The sequence below is a fragment of the Oncorhynchus nerka genome, linkage group LG6, assembly GCF_034236695.1.
Source record: "Oncorhynchus nerka isolate Pitt River linkage group LG6, Oner_Uvic_2.0, whole genome shotgun sequence".
Classification (NCBI taxonomy): Eukaryota; Metazoa; Chordata; class Actinopteri; order Salmoniformes; family Salmonidae; genus Oncorhynchus; species Oncorhynchus nerka.
In genome coordinates, this window is record NC_088401.1 from 25,191,819 (window position 1) to 25,205,708 (window position 13,890).

General features: G+C 44.3%; 1 protein-coding gene across 1 annotated transcript in view; it reads right to left on the minus strand.

The window, feature by feature from the left end:
- bmp6 (bone morphogenetic protein 6) overlaps positions 1–13,890 on the minus strand; it is a 36,476-nt gene that overhangs the window by 21,692 nt on the left and 894 nt on the right. The window lies entirely within an intron of this gene.

Here is a 13,890-nt window from a genome sequence, read left to right on the forward strand (position 1 = left end):
TGAGATCTTGCGTGGAGCCCCAGATCGAGGGAGATTATCAGTGGTCTTGTATATCTTCCATTTCCTAATAATTGCTCCCACAGTTGATTTCTTCAAACCAAGCTGCTTACCTATTGCAGATTCAGTCTTCCCAGCCTGGTGCAGGTCTACAATTTTGTTTCTGGTGTCCTTTGACAGCTTGTTTGTCTTGGCCATAGTGGAGTTTGGTGTGTGACTGTTTGAGGTTGTGGACAGGTGTCTTTTATACTGATAACAAGTTCAAACAGGTGCCATTAATACAAGTAACGAGTGGAGGACAGAGGAGCCTCTTAAAGAAGAAGTTACAGGTCTGTGAGAGCCAGAAATCTTGCTTGTTTGTAGGTGACCAAATACTTATTTTCCACCATAATTTGAAAATAAATTCATAAAAAATCCTACAATGTGATTTTCTGGATTTTATTTCCTTATTTTGTCTGTCATAGTTGAAGTGTACCTATGATGAAAATTACAGGCCTCTCTCATCTTTTTAAGTGGGAGAACTTGCACAATTGGTGGCTGACTAAATAATTTTTTGCCCCACTGTATGTGGGTGATACAACCTTCCCAGCTCTGCAGATTTTGCTGTGAAGAGACAAACTAGAAGTCTAAGTGTTGTTGTTCATTAGTTTACTCCAGTTGGGCGTATGTAGAAAATAGTCAAAATAAAGAATGGAAGCTACAATCTATCTGCAATATTAAAGCTGATCTACACCCCCCCATTTTATTTTTAAATACTAATAAGTTGTTTGGTGCAGTATTTCTCAAGTCATTTTTTGGGCTGTTGTATAAAGACAATTACTCTCTAGTTGATTGACAGCAAACATTAATTTGAAGAATATCAACGTATGCGGACACCTTTACACACACAGGAAACCAACAAGATCTTATTCACATCAGCAGCCCGAATGTTGACGTGGCCTCTGATGCCTCTTGACAGTGAATGGTTCATTACCGGGCACGCAGGCACACAAACACACACAAGTTGTAGTGAGAATTGCAGCTCAGAGGTCAGCCTGAGGTTTACACTAGTGACAGTTCTTTCAAGGGGAGAGGCCAGGGTATTCCAAATCTCACTTAGCACCCATGGGTTTAAGATGGAGGCTTGAAATGCAATTGATGGTCCGTTGAGCACTTCCATCTTGTTTAAACTGACCTGGGCTCTATAGGGAGAAGGCATGAAGGGGACGTTTGAGTTGCTTCTCCTGAGAGTATTCCAGAAGATGTAGCATTAAGAGAACATTAGCAACGTCTTGCTAACAGTAGGTGAAATACAGTAACATGTGTAGGGTCAATAGGGGAGAGTTAGGGTGGACGGACCAGATACCTCCAGCACAGAGACAGTGGTCACATGCTGTAGCACAACCACAGAATGTGGTCACAAAGCCAGTGCGAGTGTATGCACCCCCCCCCCCCCCCCCCCGCCAACACAGACACACACACACTCATAACCCCCACACAAATGACTGCATTTACAAAGGACCGTTGATTTAAAAAATTGCGACTATAAATGTCAATGATCCTGCTGCACTGGACACCTGAGGTCTTTAGTATCCACATACAAACACACACCACAACACACACACACATACAGTGGGAAAGTACACTGAGCAGCCCTAGAGACAGTGGTGACCTGTGAAAGTATGCTGTAGACGTGAGAATGGAATGTCTCTGATGATTCACTAAAACCTGGTGGGCGATACGACCGAAGGAGAGGGAGAGAGACACACAGAAAGGGACAGAGAAAAAGAAGGGGGGTCTCGGAAAGGTATTATTGCTGTCTGTTCTCTTGTTTCCACCTGCGCAACATGTGGCTTCAGTGTCCTGGTGCTATTGCCATTAGCCCCCACACAGTATGGACGCTCTAGTAGTAGGAAATGACTGAGGAATGACTGAGGAAACTAAATGGGACATGCAGGGAGGGAGGGAAAGAGAAGGAAACTAAGAAAAGAAACCAAAATCAGGAAGATTAACTTAAATTAATTGAGGTCTGTTTTTGAATGCAGGAAAAGTAAAGGTTAAGGAACCACAGAAAATAAGAAAAAGAGAGGGAGGGAGCTGAGAGGACAGAGGAGAGAGTGTCTGCAGTGTTAAGAAGACCAGACTGGCGTTGAGGGAGAGGTGGGCGGGTGGCTCTGTGGTCAGTGGTCAACGGCGTCTCTCACTCTAAATGTTTTCCATCCAATCCCCTGGAGAGAGCCCGGCAGTCGCCTTCCATTTAATCCCTCTGACTGCATCCAGTCCTTTCCCTCAACCGCCCGCAACCGCAAAGAAAAACAAATGCCGTCTCCCCCACAGCACTGCTCCTCAGGGCACTGGCTAGCTAGTAGTTACACACCTCCACTACCCCCTCCCAAACCACGGGGGCGCTGTAGCAAAACGTGGTGGTTAACACCAAATCTGAACAGCACCTGTGTGACCCAGATAACAGGTCTCTGAAAGCTCAAAGCAACTTTGGGGAGGTCTGTGTGTTTTTTAAATAATATTTTTATTTCACATTTATATAACCAGGAAGGCCAGTTGAGAACAAGTTCTCATTTACAACTGCGACCTAGTCAAGATAAAGCAAAGCAGTGCGACAAAAACAACACAAAAGTACAGTCAATAACACAATAGAAAAAAAGAAAAATCGATATACAGTGTGTGCAAATGTAACAAGTGTCAAAGCCAACGAGTTTCTGCTGAGTAATGGTTTGACAACATGAGGGTTAAGGGGAGAGCTATCTCAGTAGTGTTCAGTTGCCCAAATCGGCAGGGGAGAGGGGTTTTCTTGGGGTACCACCACTCTGATGGAGAATAAAGCGGTTTGGATCCATTTGGATAATGTTGTTTTAAAACCCAGTTTCTAATTATAGCTGCAAACTATATAGCCCACATCTCGTGTTTTCGTAGAAGTAGAATGTTGATTACAAATCCATGACATGGAGTGCAGAGAACATAGTTTGTCACATTTCGACTGTGAATAAACTACACTTGACCTGAGGCATGTAATATGCATTATTGTTAGCCACAATGGAAAACAACTTGGAACTTTACACAACCCAAAACAAGAGCTTGGGTTAGAATCCAGCCAGTAAATCTACTCAACAATCCACTTTGTCGTTAAGTCTCTCTAATTTGCCATTCATTCAGGAATGAGCTGCCATACCCACATTGCATAGCTGTGAACTAAAGCGAGATAAAAACAAAAAATTTAATCGCACAAGCCCTTCAGTTAAATAGGACTTCTTTGCACCCTTTCAGACAGACCAGACACAAAAAATATGTTCTAAAGACGCCTCCAATGATTAAACCAATAAAAAAGAAGCGCAGCCCAAGGCATGTGAAGAATTCATATCGTGTTTATGTAATTATATTCTCTCTTGCCTCCATCTCAGATTTGATGGCTCCTGGGGGGGGGCTCTCACACATCCCAATGCCTTCCCGCTTTCACTAATTGCTCCAGTGTTCATAATTAAAGGTTTGTTCGACTCCTGTTTCTTGGGAAGCTCTCTGGGCTTCACATGGTGGGCCCAATTCTTCTAGAACATTCTTCTAGAACGCAGCACATAACAAAACAAAGCCAAAGAAAAATACATTTCTCAAAGTAAAAAACAAAAAAAAAGATCTGCTCTAGTCTAAACATAAAAGCTCCTGGGCTTCCATTCAACTTCAAACCCTATTTGTTGGTATTAGGAGCCATGCAAAAACTAATCTCTTGGAAAAACATCCTTTCTTCTATAAAAGTTGAGACTTTTCGCAGTATCCTCTCAGCAGGATACTGTTTGGAGTTAGTGGTTGTATCCATCTGCCTAAGGAGCTGCCTGTGGCGCTCCCCGAGGGGCCGCCACGCTCCATTTCCTCCAGGGCTTGTTTCCACGTCCTGCTGGCCTGATGGGGTTTGTTGTAAGGCAGCTTGGAGGCAACTAGATAGGGTTCAAAGTGTGGGGTGAGAGTGGGGTTTTGGGGGGGTCCCTGAACACTTGTCCCCGTCTCTGATCCTCTACTCTGACCGGAGCCTGCATCAAAGCCTGCCTGCCAGAAGACACCGGCCCAGGCATGGGTCACTGGCGGGATCGGGGGTTTACGACGGAGCCGTACCTGCGTGCACAGACACATATGCACGCACACAGTCACAGCCCCCACACACCTCTGCCCCAATGTCAGAGTACACAAATGTGAACATGGATGGGCAGACCACTCCACCATGGCGAGGATATGCAAAGAACGTCCTACACCATCTGCACTAGAAGAAGAGCCTTCAAGCCAAGACTGGCCAGCTATTGGCCCATCAGCCCACCAGGTTACGTAATGACAACACTCAGGAAGGAATTCTACATTGGGACATCAGTCCCCATTAGAATCCTATTCTGACTATAATCATAATCCTTTAAAAAGGAATACTGAGTCCGATCCAAACCCCTGACAGGCAGCGTCTAACGTCTACTGTCCGGGCCTATTTTTCCACCGGCAAGTCCGTCAGCGCTGCATTCCACACGGATGCCCAGAAAAAAATTACATCTGGACGCACATCTCAGGTTTTAAAGTCCCGGGGTAGTCAGAAGGCACGGGTAATTTGTGATAATTGCAGCTTTGCGGGGGCTCTGCTAAAAGATGTCCGGGTGCTGCCTGCCCACGGCCTTGAATGTAACCAAAAGAGACTATCAGGAGCCCCAATCAGCAGACTGCTGAATGGTAGCAGTCATCCCCCTCATACCTGTGTGTCATTGGGAGATTTCATTCCCATTTCTTCCACAGCTCTCAGGACATAACTACTGTACACTGCTGAGAGGAAATTATTCTGTGTGTGTGTGTTCGTGTGTGTGTGTGTTCGTGTGTACGCTACAGGCCTCAGGTGTCCACAGAGCAGGCTCATTGACATTAATGGTCAGCAGTGATTTTTTTTCAACATGCCTTGTAAAAGCAGCCATTCTAATTCGCTACCCAATGTGAGCCAATGACCTGTCAACAAATAGGGTAACATCTTTTTTATAATTGAGAAGGAAATTCCATAAAAATCATGGCAATGGTCTGGAAAATAAACACTCACATTCTTTTCCACTTTTTGACTTATAGAGACATGAACGAAAGCATCAAAAGTACAGCTAAGGTATAGCTGATATAACAGTGTTAGGACAGACTACAGTATAGTCTACTGCTCTGCATTGGCAGTCTCACAGAACGGGATCTTCTCATACCATCCTGCATGTGTCTCCTCCCTGACATCCCGGGACAGGGTCCGGAAAAACCGCTGGATGCTTTCAATCACACACAAACAAGAAAATAAACCCAAGCAAACATTGGTAAACAAAGTAAGAGCGATATAAGGTTCTTGGCTGGTGGTTCTACACAAATGCGAGAGCGACAATACTGAGGTCAGCATCACTATTATCCAACATATTGCAATACATATTACAGACATGCATAGTATACACATAGAAGTGTTTACATGGCTCTTATCCTGTCCTTACAGTTCACTGTCCCCTGGTAGCCATAGGATACAGGGACAAACCATCTGTGTGGGCCAGAGGGGTGTCCCAAACTGCCTTTCACTTAGCCCAATGCATATCTGCTCTCTGAAGCTACACCAAATAAATTTGAGACTCATAATAATCGTCAGCTAAGAGGATACCATCAATGTCCAACTTAATCGGAGAATCAATGGCCATCCGATTTGGAGATCTTTAAAAAAGCCTCTGATCTCATTTCTTCCACTAATGTCGGATTCCTCTGTCCTTGATGTTTCGGTCAATTTCCTCTGAAATTTATAGGCTACTGACGACGAAGGCTACTTCTTTCCTATGGGCCAAACTACTGACCCTCTATAAAAAATGGCTCCCTTGCTACTTCTCAGTTTGGCTTCCATTAGTACAAACTAAATATAAACAGAGATGTACTCCGTTGTTTTTTTATGTACTTCTCCCCCAAATATGTACACTTGTAATTTTCACGACTGTTCTTTTTTCATTCTCTGCCAAGTCTGTGATTATTATTGTCAAGGTTTCTTTTTTATTGGCCTTTCAGGCTTTGTGGAATGCCATTTGAGAGCTGGTCCCTAGGGAGTGTGTGTGCGCGTATATGTCTGCACACATGCGTGTGTATGCACATACATGCATGCGTGTGTACTGTATGTGTATGCGCACACATCTGTGTGTGTGTGAGGGGGCAGCGGGACCGGGTGGGGAGACCTGCTATAGTGATCTGGTGTCTGCTGTAGCAGGTGTGTGTCTGAGCGCTCGGCGGGCCTCTGCACTCCGATTTAGAAGAGGAAGCTTGTGTCAGACGGACGAGATGGATTTCTCCTGAGGGATCCGATAAATAAGGAAAAAATATCTTTGAAAAAGGAAACGCAGCTGTTTCCAAAGGAGAAGTCAAAATATTGGTGGCTTGCATTCCACAGTCGCAAGTTAGAAGGCCAGGGTATCTCTCTCTCTATCCCCCCCTACCTCTCTCTCTAGTCTACACCTCCTTTCCCTCTCTCCCTGACTGGTATGAGGGTTGAGGATCAATGCTATTCCCATTGAACCTCTGAGTAGACCACAATGCAATAGAGTGGCTCAAAACAAGAGCACATGATCCGCTGATAAATCAGAGCAGCTCCATTGTTCCCCAGTGTTTAAAAAAAATGTAAGATACACAAATTAAACACAGCGACGTGGTCAGGGCCGGAGATCGTACTAAAGGCCTGAACAGAATCTAGGATAAGTACTACGATATAAGTACCTGCACAGGTCTGTCAGTAAAAATGTCAGCATGGTAGTCAACATTACAAGAAAATATTCTTTGGGGTTCTCAAGTAATTCACCAGCCATCTGGACATGTAATACCAAATGAAGGTGCTGTGGCCATGAAAAAGGATCAACACTCCCTCTCTACTAATCGACAGAGCGAAACATGACACAGACATAACCATGGAGACCAACCAACGGGGGGAATTCCTTACCCTGTTTTAATACTGGCCATATGATTTAAAAACGCACTCCAAAATGGAGGGTCCCCCCAAAAACACTTAAGTGCTCCCATAAATCAAAAGTTCCATGTTCCAACCCTCCAGACCTGACAAGTCAGACAGAGACGGGACAGCAGGCGAGCCCCGCTGAGAAACTCAGCTCACACATTTTCTATTCTATTCATTAGCAGCCAGGATTTAGGATACATACCTCCCCAGGCTACAGGACAGGAGTGTGAACATTGAACAATACAGGGTGTTTTGGGTCCGAGGGCGGGTAAACAGTCTGAAAGCTGCCTAGACAGTGACCTGACTAGTGGAATGTGCCAGTGGGAGTGTGGCTATGATCTCCATCCCTCCCCTCAGCTCAGGGAGCTCCCATCTCGCTTTGTTTTCGTGCCTGTATCATGTTTGGAAAGACAGCCCCTCGGCTCGTCTGGCCCTCATAAATTTGTCAGCGGCGGCACGTTTGAAATAAAGGGGCTGCTTGTGGAGGTTGGAGCGGTTGGAGTGTTCGGAGCACGCGGAGGCCCTGATTCTCCCTGTGTTGTTGTTTCAGGCACGTCCTCTTTAGAGCTCGGATCGGGAACACTGAACACGGATGGGTAGCAATGGTCAACCCTGTCCTATCTCCACCCGCAGACATCTTCCATTGAGTGTCCTGACCCCTCTCCTTCCTCTTGACCCTTCCAGGCCACAGACACACTTAAATCACCCATGGCCCCAGTGGCCTGTCCCTCTCAGCTCTTTGTATCCATGTCTCTGTCTTTGTGCCACATCTGGGTATGCCCTCCTTGGTCTTTTGTTGGCTGGAGATAAATCCTGCTCTTTTCTGTATTGGACAGAACAAAGCTCCATGTTGGAATGTGACAGGCAGCCTGTCATGAGTTAGACATGACGTTTACACACGTACATCTCTTCTTTAGTGGCCGTCTCTGAAGTCCTGATCATTCGGATAGCTGCCTGGAATTACATCTCACAGAGTAACCAATATCCACCATAACCTATCATCCTAACGTCTGTGTGTGTGATTTACAGAATAACACAAATGCAATTTCGATACCTCCCTGAATCAATTTGATATCAATGATATCAGTTGCATCTCTGCTGCTGTCTGCAGCATGTCAAGCTTGAAAAGCAAGCAACAAAGGAGATTGATGAGAATACACCTCGGGCGTGTGTGCGTGTCCATGTCTGTGTGTAGGCATACGTACCTGCGTCTACAGATGTGTTTGTACGTATCTGTACGCTACTGGCCAGGATAGCGGGAGGGCATTCATGTGTGTGTGTGTATTTCACAGCTGCTACGCTGTGTTGATATCAGTGCTGTGTTGATTCAGGAAGCGCTAACGCCACCCAGGCGTCAATAACTCCTCAGCAGGGGAGGTAGTAAAGGCCTAAGGAGCAGGAGAGGGGGTGTTCAGAAAGAGGGGCGATGCTGTTTTCACCCTCCCATCAATGGCCTTTGCCTCCCCCCGCTTAGAGAGCAGGTGAAAAGGGAATTTATCACTTGTTACACCAAACGTGTATCATATAGGATAATTAATCTAGAAAATAGTTCATTCAGCAAACTGGAAGCAACGTTTCTATCACCAGGGTAGACTGTAGTACTACTATCTTTATTTCTGGCCTAGGGAATCCTCTGGTCACTCACTCACTCACTCACTCACTCGCACGCACGCACACACGCACGCACGCACGCACACACACACACACACACACGGTTAATTATCTCCTCACTAAAGCCCTCTCTAAAAGAACCAGCAGGGAGTCAGAAGGTCAGAGGTCATAGCAGAAGCAGGCCGACTGTACTCCACTCTCTTCTTGGCTTCTGACACCACTGCAACAGTTGCAAGAATGAGCCGTAAGGGAGATTTGGGTCTGTCCTCGAGATATAGCAGAGCAAACATTCCTGCATGCCAGCACACGACGTGATAAATGGGAGAAGAGCGGCCCGTAATCAGATGTTCCGTCGCAGTCATCTGCGCTCCTTGACAGATGGTTAACTGCCGGAGTGTGCCGTGTATCACGCTCTTATCTCCTTCCGCTCCCATCCCACACTGTCCCACCGGGAATAGGAATGTCTGTAGAATTTTCAGAGCGGGACTTTGAAAAAAGAAAGTATGGAACATGGCATTCTTAACACGTATAAAGTCCAATCGTGGCAGCCATCTTGTCAAGTTAGAGAGTGATGGCGTGAGAGGGAGCGATACCATCAGGTTTTTTAAGAGTAGGGTGTGACATAAACTTATTCGAGTGTAAACGGAATGCCTTCTTAAAAAGTGTTATCTTTCGACCTTGGGGTCATCTCATCTCTGTTGTGTGTGTGTGTGTGTGTGTGTGTGTGTGTACAGTGGGGCAAAAAAGTATTTAGTCAGCCACCAATTGTGCAAGTTCTCCCACTTAAAAAGATGAGAGAGGCCTGTAAAAGTTCAAACAGGTGCCATTAATACAGGTAACGAGTGGAGGACAGAGGAGCCTCTTAAAGAAGAAGTTACAGGTCTGTGAGAGCCAGAAATCTTGCTTGTTTGTAGGTGACCAAATACTTATTTTCCACCATAATTTGCAAATAAATTCATTAAAAATCCTACAATGTGATTTTCTGGATTTTTTTTCTTCTCATTTTGTCTGTCATAGTTGAAGTGTACCTATGATGAAAATTACAGGCCTCTCATCTTTTTAAGTGGGAGAACTTGCACAATTGGTGGCTGACTAAATACTTTTTTGCCCCACTGTATGTATGTATGTATGTATGTATGTATGTATGTATGTTTAAGATTCAAAGTGTTCTCTAAGGCATTTCCTGCACATAGGCCTACTGCAGGACAGAAAGTAGCCCTTTAAGGGGCTGAACTTAAAGTTTTAAAACGAGGGGATAAATGTAACCATAAACAAACCATAAACATTATTTTGGCTTTCATAAGTTTTATTTTGGCTTTCATAGGTTTTACGTATCAAACATATGATGCTTCCACTCTTAACATGGGACCAATAAAGTTCCAATGAAGTGCCCAAGATACACAAACGATTCCGCATATTGAGTTACCGCATTTAAAGAGCTTCCTTTTCCGCTGTTTGGACTGTATTGGACATGAGGCTCTTTGGCAAAACATACAGCCGCTTCATAGAAACAAACAGTTTGATAGAGGAAACGTCTCCAGAGTCTGGTTGTTGTAGCTTTTCTAGACAGTATGGAATTGTATTACAGAGCTAGGTGTTAAATCATAACTCCATCCTTTTTGACGTTTATTTATTTGTATCTCTTATTTTCCTTCAACTTCATGGCCTAGATACTTTGTATTTTATTCCACGACAGCACAATTCCAATGCGTCACTTCATTTACTCCTAAAACACTGAACACAAAGCAGGAATGACACGGTTGATTTTGTTTAAGGGGTCTACAGGAAGTTGTTTAGAGGCTTTCACGGGTATTGGCCAAAGCCGCCCTTGTATCAAACAATTAACTCTTTGATCATTCCCAATGAATTATTTCATCATGCCGGAGCTTTGGGACACGTTCTGGTGCAAAAAGAACACAGCTTACCTGAGATTGAGCTGCTCAGAAATGCACCCAGGCATCGTAAGACAGGAAACACACATTTTAAAAAGGCTGGGATTGCGAGAGTAAGCCTGGTATTGTCTAGACCCGGGTAATCTCCTGAAACCCCCCCAAGAAAACCCTCTGTCTCCCAGGTCACCTTTCAAGTGTGGGAGGCTGCTGGTGTGTTAACACCCAACGCGGGTGGCTATTGACTTAGCTAAGAGGGGCACTGACAGATCCTTCATTGCAGTGCAATGGGGTGTGGAGAGGGGGATGAACGTAGATCGGGTTAGGGAGGGTGAGGACCGGCTCATCCGTGAATCATGAAAACCACGGAAGGAGGGCGGCTAAAAAAACCAACAGCTGCCTGGTCCCGGCAGGTGGAAAATTAAGTTCCAAACAAGACAACTCCTACAAACAGGGATGGATTTTCCTGGATTTTGCTCTTACTTACTGGAAGTCCCCCTTTAGAGGAACTCATAGACAAATATAGAGAGTTATGAGGAGAAACAGGAGATGGGAGTTTTGGTAGTTATCTCATGCCAAGCAACGCTCGGGAAGACCTTCACCTGTCTGTGAGGCAAAGTGAATCCATCGGAAATAAGTGAAATTGACATGAGAACAACATTTGAAGTTCCTGTTCAAGCAGCACACAAACTAAACCAACTCTTATTGGACATTTCTGTACATTGGCTGAAGACTATTTTGACACAGCGGCCATGTCCTACATGAAAAAGTGAATTGACTGTTTTTAGACCATGTTTTCTCTTCTTCTCTTCATGTTTTCTTTTCTTCTGGTCAGAAAATGACCAAAGCTTGGTGATAAGTTGGTTATATGAATCAGCTGTGTAGTGCCAGGGTAAAAACCAAAACGTGCACCTAGGAAGTGCCCCAGGACCGAGTTTGGGCCTGGTTTAGAAAACAGTGTTTCACAGAACATGCGACTCAGTCACTTTCCTAGAAGACAGAATGACAGCTCACTCCAAGGGAAAGTCCTTTCTCACAGGACTAAAGCTATCATCTTCAGGCTGACTAGAGCTGCCACTGACCGGCTGACTACACAGCGGTGCATTAAGACAAGTCTGGACTTGTGGTACAACACGATAGACTATGACTCATACTGTACATAGTGTAACACTGTGTAACTGCACCATGCCAGCACCAGGGTAGGGTACCCACCAGGCAAACAGAGTGATGACGATGATCAACACACTATTTTAGGGAATGAGTGGGACGGAAAGGAAGGGATGTTTCTGTTAAACTAATTTAAGTTCTTTCCTCTTACTTGTGATGAGTCAATATGGGTCGTTGGCATGAGTGGTATTCTCAACGAGCAGATGACTAAACAAGACCTAAACATGAGTCACTGACGAGGAACAGAACGTCTGCTTCACACTGGCCACACATCAGACAGATGCTGTAGCACCGTCGTGTTAAGGGACTCCTAAATCCCTGATCCCCCATGGGAATGCCCAAAATGAGGTCTCTATTAGTAGAGCTGGGTGTGCAGTGGATCAATTGAGACCTACAATGCAAACGTAAAAGGTCAATCACCATATTCTCCAACACCGATCAGATCCGACGGTTGTCCCTATACGATACACAGACTGAAGGCAGACTTGAAAGAAACGAGACCACCCAGACAATAAGCAGCATCCAGTGGTCTGTTTCTCGGCCATCCGTCAGGAAACCATAAAATATAGAGGAAAGCGCATTAAAAACTAATCCGATGACACACAGTAGTCATGCAATGCTTTATTCGCAAAGCAGATGGAGCACCTTGGCCTGTCTAGCATTAATTAGAATCACATTGGAAGAGGAAGCCATCTTCTCCAAGGCAGTAACTAAGTAGCAGTACTCTTGTTCTATTGGGATGGCAACTTAATCACTGGATACAATGAATTTCAGGGAATTGTGAACTGATGTATGGGAGATGATTAATTTAAGTGCATACCCAGATGTGCAACAGCAGCAAAAACCCAAACTAACAGGGACTCGAAACCACTCACCACACTCCAACAGCGGTCAATAGAGTCACCGAGTTACTTGAGAGAGAAAAAACACCCTGCAATATCTGTTTTTCATCACTACATGATGCAACTTCACCATTGAACACTCCAGAGGACGATTAAAAAAGGAAGCTTTCGCTGCTTAGTTTGTTACACGCTCTACTTTGAATTGCATCTCATGATAATCACTTGTGGAATTGTGTGGTTAGGTTTTAGTTTTTTTTAAAACAGACTTTAAAAAAAATCCCTCTTGGTTCGGACACTTCCGTAGTATTCTCAGACTCAATAATGACAATATGCAAAGAATGGCATCCATCAAGCTTAGCAGCGTTGACCGGAGTCTGGCAGCGCCTCTGTTTATCTTCACGCAGTCTGTTTAGACGAGCACTGTAAACACTCGCGCGGCTAATGGAAGGAGAGACCGTGGGCTTTTATGTTGAACTGTTTATGATGAAAGTATCTCTTTATCGTCCAGGGTCTAATTAAAGAAATCCAACGAAGCAACACAAACAATGCAACACAGTTCACATATTAAACCGCAATTTATATGGTCAATGCCAGGAATAGGTTTACATAAATACCAGCGTGCTGGTTGTTGTTTTTTGTATTTAGTTTGGTGTGGATAAGTTTTTCATTTTCCTCCATCAGATTTAAATCATTGAACCGATTGCACAACATTGAGGAATCAGCATTTGGACTAAATTAACCAATGTATCTCTGTGCGTAAATGATCCTCCATATAGACAAGTCCATAGACAAACAAAGTTAGGAAGCCTAGAGATTAAAAGCGTTGGGCCAGTAACCGAAAGGTCGCTGGTTCGAATCCCCCGAGTTGAAACATCTGTCGGCGTGCCCTTGAGTAAGGCACTTAACCCTAATTACTCCTGCAGGTCGCTCTGGATAAGAGCGTCTGCTAAATAACTCAAATGTAAATGTTACAATTAAGAGAACTTCTGATATTTCAACACAGTAAATATAACATGTTATTTTTTATCGAGCTGTCGTTTTTACCACTGATGAGGACTGAGAAGAGTTTAGAGGAGATATGTCCCTGTGATTGGTGGGAGCACGCGCAATGTTGCAGGCAACCACCGCCCAATACAGGCTCATTGGAATATGGTTGCCACTGGATCGAACACCTTGTGAACAACAATTCACAAGTAGGCTGCAAAGGAACACTTCTGGTCTCTATTTTTTCAGCCTCTGTAGAATTAACTTCAAGATACTGCTTTTTACGCACGAGTGTAGTCTACGTCTCCAATTTGCATTTAGATTGCGATTGATATTAAGGACGTATAAACCATTACTTGTTTTGACTATTTTATAACTCCAAATTAGTTAAATGACTATAGTTGAATACATTACATTTGTAATGATAGAATAATTAATAACTTAC